Genomic DNA, 13,565 nt, shown 5'->3' with positions numbered 1-13,565 from the left:
TATTTTTTAAAAAAAATATGCAGCAATTTAGACACATAAAGCCCATTGGCAATAAATCTGGGCCCTGGTCTACACTAGGACTTTAGGTCGAATTTAGCAGCGTTAAATCGATGTAAACCTGCACCCGTCCACACAATGAAGCCCTTTATTTCGACTTAAAGGGCTCTTAAAATCGATTTCCTTACTCCACCCCTGACAAGTGGATTAGCGCTTAAATCGATGTTGCCGGCTCGAATTTGGGGTACTGTGGACACAATTCGATGGTATTGGCCTCCGGGAGCTATCCCAGAGTGCTCCATTATGACCACTCAGGACAACACTCTCAACTCAGATGCACTGGCCAGGTAGACAGGAAAAGAACCGCGAACTTTTGAATCTCATTTCCTGTTTGGCCAGCGTGGCAAGCTGCAGGTGACCATGCAGAGCTCATCAGCACAGGTGACCATGATGGAGTCCCAGAATCGCAAAAGAGCTCCAGCATGGACCGAACTGGAGGTACGGGATCTGATCGCTGTTTGGGGAGAGGAATCCGTGCTATCAGAACTCCGTTCCAGTTTTCGAAATGCCAAAACCTTTGGGAAAATCTCCCAGGGCATGAAGGACAGAGGCCATAACAGGGACCCGAAGCAGTGCCGCGTGAAACTGAAGGAGCTGAGGCAAGCCTACCAGAAAACCAGAGAGGCGAACAGCCGCTCTGGGTCAGAGCGCCAAACATGCCGCTTCTATGATGAGCTGCATGCCATGTTAGGGGGTTCAGCCACCACTACCCCAGCCGTGTTGTTTGACTCCTTCAATGGAGATGGAGGCAATATGGAAGCAGGTTTTGGGGACGAAGAAGATGATGATGAGGAGGAGGTTGTAGATAGCTCACAGCAAGCAAGCGGAGAAACCGGTTTTCCCGACAGCCAGGAACTGTTTCTCACCCTAGACCTGGGCCAGTACCCCCTGAACCCACCCAAGGCTGCCTCCTGGACCCAGCAGGCGGAGAAGGGACCTCTGGTGAGTGTACCTTTTAAAATACTATACATGGTTTAAAAGCAAGTATGTGAAAGGATTACTTTGCCCTGGCATTTGCGGTTCTCCTAGATGTAGTCCTAAAGCCTTTGCAAAAGGTTTCTGGGGAGGGCAGCCTTATTGCGTCCTTCATGGTAGGACACTTTACCACTCCAGGCCAGTAACACGTACTCAGGAATCATTGTAGAACAAAGCATTGCAGTGTATGTTTGCTGGCATTCAAACAACGTCCGTTCTTTATCTCTCTGTGTTATCCTCAGGAGAGTGAGATATAATTCATGGTCACCTGGTTGAAATAGAGTGCTTTTCTTCAGGGGACACTCAGAGGAGCCCATTCCTGCTGGGCTGTTTGCCTGTGGCTAAACAGAAATGTTCCCCGCTGTTAGCCACAGGGAGGGGGGAAGGTTGAGGGGGTAGTCACGCGGTGGGAGGAGGCAAAATGCGACCTTGTAACGAAAGCACATGTGCTATGTATGTAATGTTAACAGCAAGGTTTACCCTGAAAGAGTGTAGCCACTGTTTTATAAAATGTGTCTTTTTAAATACCGCTGTCCCTTTTTTTTTCTCCACCAGCTGCATGTGTTTCAATGATCACAGGATCTTCTCCTTCCCAGAGGCTAGTGAAGCTTAGAAAGAAAAAAAAACGCACTCGCGATGAAATGTTCTCCGAGCTCATGCTGTCCTCCCACACTGACAGCGCACAGACGAATGCGTGGAGGCAAATAATGTCAGAGTGCAGAAAAGCACAAAATGACCGGGAGGAGAGGTGGCGGGCTGAAGAGAGTAAGTGGCGGGCTGAAGAGAGTAAGTGGCGGGCTGAAGACAGGGCTGAAGCTCAAATGTGGCGGCAGCGTGATGAGAGGAGGCAGGATTCAATGCTGAGACTGCTGCAGGACCAAACCAGTATGCTCCAGTGTATGGTTGAGCTGCAGCAAAGGCAGCTCGAGCACAGACTGCCACTGCTGCCCCTCTGTAACCAACCACCCTCCTCCCCAAGTTCCATAGCCTCCACACCCAGACGCCCAAGAACACGGTGAGGGGGCCTCCGGCCAACCAGCCACTCCACCACAGAGGATTGCCCAAAAAAAAGAAGGCTGTCATTCAATAAATTTTAAAGTTGTAAACTTTTAAAGTGCTGTGCTTAAAGTGCTGTGTGGCATTTTCCTTCCCTCCTCCACCACCCCTTCTGGGCTACCTTGGTAGTCATCCCCCTATTTGTGTGATGAATGAATAAAGAATGCATGAATGTGAAGCAACAATGACTTTATTGCCTCTGCAAGCGGTGATTGAAGGGAAGAGGGGCGGGTGGTTAGCTTACAGGGAAGTAGAGTGAACCAAGGGGCGGGGGGTTTCATCAAGGAGAAACAAACAGAACTTTCACACCGTAGCCTGGCCAGTCATGAAACTGGTTTTCAAAGCTTCTCTGATGCGTACCGCGCCCTCCTGTGCTCTTCTAACCGCCCTGGTGTCTGGCTGCGCGTAACCAGCAGCCAGGCGATTTGCCTCAACCTCCCACCCCGCCATAAACGTCTCCCCCTTACTCTCACAGATATTGTGGAGCACACAGCAAGCAGTAATAACAGTGGGAATATTGGTTTCGCTGAGGTCTAAGCGAGTCAGTAAACTGCGCCAGCGCGCCTTTAAACGTCCAAATGCACATTCTACCACCATTCTGCACTTGCTCAGCCTGTAGTTGAACAGCTCCTGACTACTGTCCAGGCTGCCTGTGTACGGCTTCATGAGCCATGGCATTAAGGGGTAGGCTGGGACCCCAAGGATACATATAGGCATTTCAACATCCCCAACAGTTATTTTCTGGTCTGGGAATAAAGTCCCTTCCTGCAGCTTTTGAAACAGACCAGAGTTCCTGAAGATGCGAGCATCATGTACCTTTCCCGGTCATCCCACGTTGATGTTGGTGAAACGTCCCTTGTGATCCACCAGAGCTTGCAGCACTATCGAAAAGTACCCCTTGCGGTTTATGTACTTGCCGGCTTGGTGCTCCGGTGCCAAGATAGGGATATGGGTTCCATCTATAGCCCCACCACAGTTAGGGAATCCCATTGCAGCAAAGCCATCCACTATGACCTGCACATTTCCCAGGGTCACTACCCTTCATATCAGCAGATCTTTGATTGCGTGGGCTACTTGCATCACAGCAGCCCCCACAGTAGATTTGCCCACTCCAAATTGATTCCCAACTGACCGGTAGCTGTCTGGCGTTGCAAGCTTCCACAGGGCTATCGCCACTCGCTTATCAACTGTGAGGGCTGCTCTCATCTTGGTATTCATGCGCTTCAGGGCAGGGGAAAGCAAGTCACAAAGTTCCATGAAAGTCCCCTGGACAGGGGAGGGGGGGGAAGCAAATGAGTACAAAACAAATCTGGTCTATTTCTTGTTTTGATCCACTCCATCTATCTTTTACATCTTTGGCTGGCAGCAGACGGTGCAGAAGGACTGCATGCCATCCACATCTCATGGCTGCTCGGCAAAAGATGGTACAGTACGACTGCTAGCAGTCCGTATCGCCTGCCCACTCACCATAAGACGGTTCAATAGGACTGACTGCAGGACTAAAGAGAATGACCTGGTCAAGTCACTCCAGATTTAGTCCCTGCACCCATGTCTGCCCAGGCGCTCCCAGCCGACGTGGCCAGGAGCACCTCGGACATGACGATGACGGCTACCAGTCGTACTGTACCGTCTGCTGACACAAGGCAAGGGGTTGCTGCTACTGTGTAGCAATGCCGTACCGCGTCTGCCAGCACCCAGGAGACATAGGGTGACGGTTACCTGAGCGGGCTCCATGCTTGCAGTGGTATGGCGTCTGCACAGGTAACTCAGGAAAAAAGGTGCAAAATGATTGTCTGCCCTTGCTTTCACGGAGGGAGGGAGGGAGGGAACGGGGGCCTGACGATATGTACCCAGAACCACCCGCGACAATTTTTTAGCCCCATCAGGCATTGGGATCTCAACCCAGAATTCCAATGGGCAGCGGAGACTGCGGGAACTGTGGGATAGCTACCCACAGTGCAACGCTCCGGAAGTCGACTCTAGCCTCGGTACTGTGGAAGCGCTCCGCCGAGTTAATGCACTTAATGCACTTAGAGCATTTTCTGTGGGGACACACACACTCGAATATATAAAACCGATTTCTAAAAAAACGACTTCTATAAATTCGACCTTATTCCGCAGTGTAGACGTACCCTGGCAGTGGGTCAGTGGTTACTTTTAACATCTTAGAATACTAAATTAGCATTTATGTATGAATAATATTTGAATGTATTCACAGTATCCAGCTCCATCCCTTAGTGTCTTATTAGTCTTCCCTGATTTTAATTACCCATATATTTCTCAAAGTTTTCTTTTGGACTGGAACTTATTGCATATATAACCAGATCTCAGCTAAAAAAGTGTAAAAAAACCCATACAGAGCTCCAAAATGCTTGAATTGTTATTGCTACCCACCTCTACTTGATTTCTGTTCATGTCCCAGCTGAGAGCTGTTTTGGAGTCCATCCAAGTAGAACCTGCTTTGAACTGCAACCCCGTTACATGTATTTCCAAGAAGAACCTGGTGTCATGCCACCTGGTGTGGGACACAGCTAAGAGTGCCAGTCTCAGGTCAGACTGCTAGAATACAGGGCATGTATCCCAAACTGGTGGTATACTCTGAGTATCATAAGATTTTTACTGACAAGTAACAAATGTGTGCTTCCAAAATACTATACTAGTTATTATGAAGAAACAGACAGGCCCCTTCAGGTCCTCTAGTTCTAGTGGTTCTCAAACTAGGGCTGCTGCTAGTTCAGGGAAAGCCCCTGGCGGACCGGGCTGGTTTGTTTACCTGCTGCCTCCTCAGGGCTGCGGGAAGGGTGGCCAGCACATCCCATGACCCATGTCATTTCCCGCAGCCCCCGTTGGCCTGGAGCGGCGAACCACGGCCAGTGGGAGCCACGATTGGCCGAACCTGCAGATGTGGCAGGTAAACAAACTGGCCGGGCCCGCCAGGGGCTTTCCCTGAACAAGTGGCGCCCCTAGTTTGAGAACCACTGCTCTCGTCCCTCATGCACCACCCAGAGAAACCAGACTTCTGCGATAAATGATTAATAAAACCAAAAATCAATATAAGTTCGTCCTGTTCAAAAAAGCAGACACTGACCCCTATGTCAACATGTAATTCAGATCTTACCCAAAAAATACACTAATAGCCAATCCTTTAGTAAATTAAAAAGGAAAGGTTTATTAATATATAAAAAAGGAAGCATTATTAAAAGGTTAAAATGAATTATATACATTACAGTTCATTTCAGAGTCTATAGATCAGGATAGTAGCTGTGATGTGAAACCTGTCTTTATGTAATAAGACTCTCTGGTTCATCCCAAATATGGGGGTCCTCAATCCATTGTTCAAAGCTCTCCCTTTGTTAGAAATCATCATCCAGAGATGTAGAGCAGGAAAGAGTGAAGAAGATGATGCCACCATCTCCAATTTATACTCCCCAGTCCATGAGCATGGATAGTTACTGTCTCAAACATGGAGTCAGGGATCACATGTTCTATGTGTCCTGCTGAATCATGAGGCTGACGTTGTCTCTGTGCTCTCTGAGGCATCCTCGGGAGAGGCCTGTTGGAAGAGTTGATTCTCCTTAATGTCCTGTCAACCATGGCTGTGCAGTTTTGATGTAAATCTGTCTTGTGGGTGTTACCCAGGCACACAACGTGTTTGAGATATAAACACATAGCAAAGACTCATAACTTCATATACAATGATAATACATGCAAATAAACGGGATAGCACTGTTCAACAGATAACTTTTCCAATGATACCTTACAAGGTAATCTTATTTGCATAAGATTTATCACAATTGTGCAACAGTGGTGATAAATCAGTGCTGATACATTAGTGTAAACATTGTTATCTTTCTTCTTCTACAGCATCACATCTGGTCCTGTATTTGGCTAAGAGCAGAAAATAATTTCCCCCAACTTCATTTTCATGTGATTGCCATATGGGACAGCAGAACTGGGCAATCTGTGACAGGAGAAGATTGGCAGCTTTTGGCAGTCAGGGCATTCCATAGCTTCTGTTAAAGTGGAAGCAAGTTACCTGCTATCTGAGAAACACTAGGGTATTTCCTTAACGTAACAAAAAATATACACCCTGATCATTAAGCATGGTCTAGCTAGATGTTCTCTTTTAGCATCTTCTCTACATTGCAAGTGAGTTCTCGTTGAGGCATATATTTAAGCTAGGCACTTTAGAAGAGTTCTATCAGATTTGGCTCAGGTGAATTGCTATGTGCCATTTCTTCTCTGAGTTTCACTTAGATCTCTTAAATAGTTGGCTGCTGTTTTTTGTTTCTCAGTTCACCAACAGTATCCACTGAAGCAGCCATTCCTGGCCCACCCAATGAAATAAGGTGTAATCACCATCACACTGCATCTGTCAACAAATGCTAGTTTTCCTTCCCGACTGAGCTTTTTTGTTTATCAAATAATCATTTCCTCTAATTAGGGAGCAGAGTGTAAACATACTCTTCACTAATTTGCCTTTGTTTGAACATCTGATTCTTTAGCAAAATGAATGAGAAATGCTGATGAGCTCTGTGACTGCACAGTTTGGTTCCAATTAAATTTTTAATGAAACAGAAGCCAAACCCAACTGTGACCTGTGACACAGTTTTGATTCAGTAGTGCCCCTCTTATGTCATCTCATTTGACTAGGTCTCTGCCATTGAGTAGCAGAATTGAAAACTGACAAGATAGTATCACATTGAACGGGGAGGCGTGAACAGAGCAGATTGCTTTCCAGAACCATTGCTTGATTTTTATTTTATTTTATTTTTAAGGTACTGTTGACAGCTTGACAATCAAGCTCATCTTGAATGTTCAAGTTCATATAATCTATTGCCATAATAGATATCCCAGGATGATTGTATGCCAAACGAAGGAAAGTGTGCTTGCACCACTGAACACAATGCTTGAAACTGATAGAAAATGTTTGAAGACATTTAACTTCTCTGTGGGAGCAAACAACAGTCTGTAGTAGATGTCATGGCAGCCAGCTGCACTAAAAACAGCCACTAAAAACCAAGTTCACTTGTTAAAAAGGAACACGGCAGAGGAAGGAAAACCTAACCTTAGAAACACGTGTAACAATGAAATAGTAGGTACAATTGTAGTACTAATGATGCTGGTTACTTACACAGAATGGCTGATTGCCACATTAGAAACCATGGTTTTAACTCCTCCTTCCTGAAGAAACAACCATGGTGATCCAATGCAAGGTTACTAACCTGTGTGGCCAATGAAAACAGGTGAGGAATAATATCCCCAAAGTCCAGGAGCTGCTCTGTTTAGTCCTTGTTCAGTGACAGTTTTAAAAAGTTGGCAAGTTTGCAAGCCATCAGAGCTGGAAAAAAAAAGCTTTAAACCAATGAAAGAGTACAGAACAAAGAGTCTCAAAAGTAGGGGCCAGGGTCCTCAGCTGGTGTAAATTGGTTTAGCTCTGTTAACTTCATTAGTCTTACACCACTGTACACCAGCTGAGGATCTGGCTGTAGGTGCCTAAAATTCAACTCCTAAATTAATAGAAAAGCACCTAAATAAGTCATCTGATTGTTCAAAAGTTCTGAATACCAAGTGAACCAAAGGAACCTACTGAGTGGATTTGAAAATCAGGCCATTTATTTGGGATCTTTACTTTAGTCACTCAGTCTGGAAAATAATGGCCAGGATTCCATGGTTCAGCATTTGTGTAGAACCTAGAGAGTTCAAAAGATGCCGGACCTTAAGATCACAACATCCTGATGTATAGGAAAGCTAATTTACTTTGAGATAGCCTTTTAAAGTTTTTGTTATTTCAGACACTCATAGGATGGAACTTGGTAACTAAAGTACCTGTGTTTGAAGGAGGGAGGATATAAAATAAATATCTACAAACACATTTAAAGTTCAAAAAAATGTCCTGAAAACTTTTCCTTATAAAATGTGGCATAAACAAGTCCTGTGATGGGGTGGGGTGGTTTAATGGTTTTATTGATGCTCACTAGCAGCACAGCTCTCCCAAACTCATTCCAATATCATCCATCCAATAAGCAAAAAAGTTGGAAATTGAAAACACTTTTTAGATCATCCAGTCCATCTCCCTCCAAATGTAATATTCCTTAATGGCACATTTTCCTAACATTTTCCACCACAGTTGAGCTCCAAATAGCCCAGAAAATTCCCTGGGAGACTATTCCACATCCCAGTACATCTTCCTGCTAGGACAGTTGACAATTTCCCTCATAGTTATCCTATATGTCTCCTTATTAATTTAATCCTATTATTCCTAGCTATTCCTCCAACTACCACCCTAAATAATTCCCTTAATTACTCGGAGTTAACACCTTCAACTATGTGAAAATAATTGCTATATTCCCCTTTAGTTATTGCGTAGCCACAGTATTCTCTTATAAAATCTTTCTTCAAAAAATGATCCTTCCAACTCTCTGATGATTTTTGTTGCTACCTACAATCTTTCAATATACACCTGGACAGGTTGTGCCCAGAACTGAGCACAATTACATCAGGAATAATGCACCATAGTGTACAAGCCTTGACTTCCCCCCTTCCTCTGCCTTACTTACTACAATTACTTTCAGTGAGTCAATTTATGGGCTAAGGCACTGTACAGCATGAGTAAGTGTAGCAGAGTCTGGGACAAAAAGAGGGATTTCCCTATTCTCTTTCTGTTGCAAGATACCTATAGGACCTCTCAGCCAGGTTTCATTCCATATAACAGTGTTCTTAGCCAAGCCAATATGAACTTTTCAAGTAAGACTTTGTGAGACACAGTATCAAATGCTGAAATACAAATATCACATTGACTGCATTCCTTTCATCCACTAATCTTGATGCCTCATCACACCTGCATTGTCACTCCTATGGCAGTAATATGATGGCCATCCTTAAAATGGCCTTCCCCCTTCTAAGTTACAATATGACTTTTTAACGTTCTTCAGTCATTTTTAACTGACCTTTGATCCGCCCCTTATGAAACAGCATTGGATGATTCTTTCTTATACTTCCTTCCATTGCACCTTGCTGGCCAGATTTTAATTGCCCCTTTATGTGCATTCCTGAAATCTATTACCTTACATGGCCTTAAACAGATATTTACTAGGTTGAATTAAAACAACTTGTAGTCACCTATTTCAGATTACCATGTTATGCTCATAGTCTCCATCAATTTCTTGCAATCATAATAAATGTCCTTAAGATGGCTTTGCCTCAGAATGGAGGCCCTTTTCTCTGGATCATAAAGTTACCTTTTATGATATTCAGAAACCTGTTTGATATTGCCTCTTTTTTCATTCTTTGTACTTGTGACAGATTTTAACTTTCCAGGTAGCTACTGTGTAATAATATGCTAGAAAATCTTGGTATCCTGCCTCCCAATCACATTCTCTAATAACTTGACACTGTGCACCCCTAAAAGGAACTGTCAGGAGGGTGAAAAAAGAGAAAATAAGAAAAAAAAAAGACACACCCTCAGTCTCTCCAGCAACCAGGAGAGAGGGAAGGAGAAGAAAGTGTCCTTTCAGCAGCCAGGAAGGATGTACTAGGCTGACCAGCTCACCTTCCCAAAAGCTCATAGAGCGAAGACTCAGAGGGAAAAGTCTCTCCTTCAGTCAGGTGGGGAGAGATAATACCCGTGCTATCTGATACTATGTTGTGACACTGCATAAATGTGTGATGACTTGAAATAATGCCACACCACCATTGTCATAACTGAAGCTCAGGATGTAATGACATAATGGTCCATCAGCTCCCTGGAATCTAAGCACTGATTTAAATGTTTCCCTCTGCCTGAGCACATAGGGAAGTGCACTGCTGCCTCAACATGCCATCCACAATCACCCCACATTGGCCACTCATTGGGTGCCCTGCACAGAACTGGCTCTGCAAGTAGTTGAAGGCAGGGCTGGAGCTTGTCTCCTTCTTTCTACACAATCCCCTGCAAAGCCCATATATAGTCAGGAAGACATCCAAGTAAGAGTTAGTGCTGCTTTAAGAAGACTTACTTTCCTTTTCTGCAAGGAGACTAAGTCAATGAAAATGTGGATCACGTTGGAGTCACGTTGCTGGAATGGATCTGAGTCAGAAGCTGTCTATGCATATGGAGTTTGGATCCATCACTTCCTACACTATCTGCAAGTCCCGAACTCCCACTTCTTTAGGGGACAATTTTCAGGGAAGACTATAAAGGGAATAAATGAGAATTCCTGCTCTCCTGGCCCTCTTCCACAGGTTTCTCCTGAGAGGGATCAATATGGTCTAAGATTTTTTTTTCTGTCTTTCTGACTTCAGTATTAGCTGTTGAAAGCTGAGAACAACTGGACTCTAGAGGCTAGAGCAAAGGACTAACTAATAACTGTACTTGGCTCTAAAAAAAGATCATTTCTGTCCATGTAAACTTGAGCAACTTACACAACTTCTTTGTTCCTCCTTCTGCTCAGATATAAAATTAAGACAAAGCAGGACCTTAGTGGAAAACAGATGATGCTGCTGAGTTGAATTTTCCTGGGTAACTAAATTATAAAATAAAATAATAATTAATTACTAGCAGTCGGTGCATAGTAATTAGGAAGTTATACCTATTATTACTGGATATAGACAAAATCAATATTCATTAAGGATGTTCATGCCATCAAGCAACAGTAGCAAAGTCTTGACAGTGACCAAATGAGGCTGTGTGCATTATTTCCCAAATTAAGCAGAAACATTTTTTTCATTCTTCATTTTCATGTGTGATGTGGACCAATCAAATCCCATTGTGAAACAGATGCACTCTGGAGCTTAAAACCGGTTCTGAAAATGTACCCTTACAGTCACTCTTTCATATGGATATGCAGTGGGAAATATTTTCTAAGCAATGAATACCCAGGGGAAGGTTTTGCCATCAGTTGCATTGTTGTAAATCCAGAATAACGCCATTGAGCTCAATGGAGCTAACTGCATCATTAGAGTTACTTGATTTACACCATGAAGCTTCATATTAGGATTTTTTGTTGCTGTGGTGAGGGATTTTTGGTTTGGGATAAATGCTAATTTTTCATCATTATGAAAAGACCATGATTGATGGAAATGCATGTGTCGTAAATATAAAGGGAAGGCTAACCACATTTAAATCCCTCCTGGGCAGAGGAAAAACCCTTTCACCTGTAAAGGGTTAAGAAGCTAAAGATAACCTCGCTGGCACCTGACCAAAATGAACAATGAGGAGACAAGATACTTTCAAAGCTGGAGGGGACGGGGGGAAACAAAGGGTTCTCTCTGTCTGTGTGTTGCTTTTGCCAGGACCAGAGCAGGAATGCAGGTCAGAACTCCTGTAAGGAGTTGGACTTGAAGGGTTGAATTGTCACTTGGATCTCTGGGTCGATTAAATTGGGGTCCACTAAGGAAGCATGGATAGCCGACACTTGTGCTCCGGTATCCCTCCACACAGTGACCTTCTTCCTGCCCACACTCAGTTTCCCTCCGCTCCAAGGGTATCTGGGAGGTATCTGGGCCTGAGGACCTCTGGTGTGATTCCGGTGCAATGAACTGCAGTCTGTTGAGGTTCTTGGGGCAGCTGGCCTTCACATGCCCTGGCTCGTTGCATTTAAAACATCGTCCAGCTGACGGATCACTGGGGCGAGGTGGGTTGCTGGAGAATGATGTGGCAGGACTATAAGGTGTCTGGAATATTCCTTGGTGTGTAGTTGGGGCCTTGGGCTGCCCCCGGCAGTAAGGTGTGGTCTGAGGGTGTCCCTTCTGGTATCCGCTCCAACTGTGACCAGGGTTGTTCCTCTCTCCTCCCTCCACCCGTTTTGTTCTGGCTTGCCCCGCCTCTCTGGCAGTCTGTGACTGCTCGTATCGATCAGCATAAGAAGCAAGACTTTCTGCTGAGTCCATTTCTTTATCCCATAAACACTGTTTTATTTCCTCCTTGGACATATTCAGGAATTGCTCCTGAGCTATCAAATCACACATTCTGTTAAAGCTAGTGACACCCCTTCCTTGGACCCATTTATCTAACAGATCATTCATCTGGTTTAGATAAGCCACATTACTTAGCCCAGGCCCTCTCTTAAGGGTTCAGAATTTTACTCTGTACATTTCAGATGTAATTTGAAATTGCTTTAAAACCAAATCCTTGAACTTATTATAGTCAGAAGCCTCATCAATAGGCATCTTATTGAATATGTCCAGAGCTCTTCCAGTCAATTTTGCAACCAATGTGGTCATCTTGTGAGCTTCAGAAATTTTATGGAGAGTGCACTGTCTCTCAAAGGTGAGAAAATATTCAGCAATATCACTGGATTCATCATACTGTGGACATTGTCGCTCCCATTTGTGGATTTTTGGGGAAGGATTGTTAGGGTTATTCAGTAGATTCTGCTCAGCCCTTACCTTCTCCATCTCCAGTTCATGCTTCCTCTCTTTTTCCTTTTCTTCCATTTCTTTTTCCTTTGTCTCCATAACTCTCCTGTGAGCAGCCTCTTGGTTCTTTTCTACCTCCATAACTCTCCTGTGGGCAGCCTCTTGGGTTTTTTTCTGCCTCTTTTGCTGCATCAAGTCTGGTTAACTCCAATTTGTGTTGTGTCTTGGTTTCTGTCATGTTTGCCTCTCTGTTTTTAACTAACTTTACACCCGAGATTTAGAAATAAAACAAACAAAAAGCTTGGCTTGTCAAACAAAATAGGTTGTGCTGTAACTGGATACCTATGTTCTCTGATAGTGGTTGTCAGCCTACAGAAAAATCCTTAAAAAAACCTAACACCTTTGTCTCCAGGCAAATAGACAGAAAACCCCTCTAGTTGCTCTTAGGTAAAAAAAAAAAAAAAAACTTCTTCAGGTCTGTGAAGACTTGTGAATTTCCCTGCAGGAGGTTAACTACCCTGCCTTTAGGAAGAGAAAACTCCAGCTCACAAAAGACAATTCCCTTTTGTCTCTGCTCTGGCCCCCAAGCAGAGATAAAAAAAAAAACCCTCTAACTGCTTTCAGCTTAAAACCTGCTTTCCAGCAACCCAAAGGAAAAAGAAAATTCCTTTTTAAAATCTGTGCTTCTTGTTCAAAAAACCTCAAATTGATCTCAAAATGATTTCAAATTAATCCCACCGCTCTGCCACCATGTCAAGATTCCTTCCCCACCCTGAACTCTAGGGTACAGATGTGGGGTTACAGGTGAAAGGGTTTTTCTTCTGGCCAGGAGGGATTTTAAAGGTGTTTACCCTTCCTTTTATATTTATGACATCCCTACATCTGTACCCTAGAATTCAGAGTGGGGAAGGAAACTTGACAGCATGTTTCCATACTTATGAAGTACAACAATAATAAATCAACAAAACATACACTAAAATAAGTTGGCCCTAATTCTGATTTTTTCTCTTTCTTTTTTTTTTGTTTTTGTTTCTTGCTTGAAAGTTGCAGAAAGCTTTCGCACTCCAAACACATCAATATTTTTGGAAGTGCGCTGTCATACTTGGTACTGAAAACATTTTTTGAGACTGCTTAAAATG

General features: G+C 43.9%; 1 long non-coding RNA gene across 1 annotated transcript; it reads left to right on the top strand.

Annotated features, from left to right (window-relative positions):
- Positions 1-933: 933 nt before the first annotated feature.
- On the top strand, positions 934-2,146 carry LOC142070822 (uncharacterized). Its single transcript, XR_012666745.1, has 2 exons — positions 934-999; positions 1,588-2,146. It is a non-coding gene; the product is annotated as an uncharacterized LOC142070822 (long non-coding RNA).
- Positions 2,147-13,565: the final 11,419 nt, after the last annotated feature.

The sequence above is a fragment of the Caretta caretta genome, chromosome 2 (genome assembly GCF_965140235.1).
Source record: "Caretta caretta isolate rCarCar2 chromosome 2, rCarCar1.hap1, whole genome shotgun sequence".
In the NCBI taxonomy this organism is placed as follows: Eukaryota; Metazoa; Chordata; order Testudines; family Cheloniidae; genus Caretta; species Caretta caretta.
The sequence above is the reverse complement of the archived record's forward strand: the minus strand, read 5'-3'. Positions and strand labels throughout refer to the sequence as shown.